Source organism: Orycteropus afer, unplaced genomic scaffold, assembly GCF_000298275.1.
Source record: "Orycteropus afer afer isolate SDZICR_OR568_19922 unplaced genomic scaffold, OryAfe1.0 scaffold00583, whole genome shotgun sequence".
Taxonomy (NCBI): Eukaryota; Metazoa; Chordata; class Mammalia; order Tubulidentata; family Orycteropodidae; genus Orycteropus; species Orycteropus afer.
Genome location: NW_006922170.1, coordinates 488,117 through 489,442, shown reverse-complemented (window position 1 = coordinate 489,442; position 1,326 = coordinate 488,117).

The window sequence follows — 1,326 nt, the reverse complement described above, 5'->3', positions numbered from 1 at the left end:
TGAATAGCAAAGAAACGCCACCAAGAGGGGTGGGAAAATGGAGATCACTCTTACTCCAAACCATGCCAAACATTAAGGTGTGGACCTTGATCGGGGATGATCAGCCTCAGGTAAAACCAAATAACCAAATTCATGGCCATCAAGTTGATTCAGACTCATAGAGACCCCCATTGGATTTCCAAGGCTATAAATCTTTACAGAAGCAGACTGCCTCATCTTTCTTTGCAGAACAGCTGGTGGGTTTGAAGTAACCGACCTTTTGTTTAGTAGCCAAATGCCTTAACCTCTATACCACCAGTGCTCCATTATCCTCAAGTAACCACAGAGCAAATTGGCAGGACTGATTGAGTGTCAAAGTGAGCACCCAGAACGAACAATGAGGGAACCATCCAGCACAGAACACAGAAGGACCCATAAAATCCCCTTGTCTCTGCTGTCTGAGACACAGCTCAGAGGTGTCAGGCTAAGCAATATCCTCATTTCCTCTCCAGAAGAAGCTACACAGAGATCATGTCAGGCCCACAGTACAGTGCAGTTGTCCTTAGTTCTGAAGAGAGGGGATACCTAGGCCCTAAAAGAGGCAAGATGAGAATATTTCCTGAGTTTTTTGAGGGAATCCACAAAATGAAGGGTGATTCATAGAGCCCCACCCCTGTCCACAGTTCTGGGAGCTTTCTCCAAAGCTGTAGTCTGAGGCTCTCCTTTATTTAGCTCTATACTGTTTCAAGGTGGCAAGGGTTTTGGTATATGTTGGGTGGGGTGGGGGGATGGGAGGACGTGAAGATGTGGGGGTTGGAGCTGGAGGTGGGGACAGTAATCCTGCTCCTGCTACAGAGGGAGCTTCCTTTTGGTTTTGATTTGGACCTGGAGCCAAGGCCTGAAGCTAGAGTGAGGAACGAAGGAGATACCTAATAGGGAAGTGTTTTCTAGTGCTCCCCAACCCCCCATGACACACACACCTAGTGTTCCTGAATCAGCATCCACATGGTGTGGCTCACTCTGCCATCCAAATCTGAGGTCTCAGGAAGGTGTGGTCTTTGGTCAGCAGAGATGTGAGTCACAGGCATGGAACAGAGTCATGACGTGATTGAGGTACTGGGCACCACTCAACCCAAAATGGGGAGAGCTACACTAAACCTTGGGAGCTCTGGTAGCGTAGTGCCTAAGGTACTTGACTGCTAACCAAAAGGCTGGCGGTTCAAACCCACCAGCCACTCCTCAGAAGGAAATGGGGCAATCTACTTCCATAGTGATACTGCCTCGGAAACCCAAGGAGGGGTCGCTATGAGTCACGTCTGACTCGATGGCACGTAACAACAACAACAA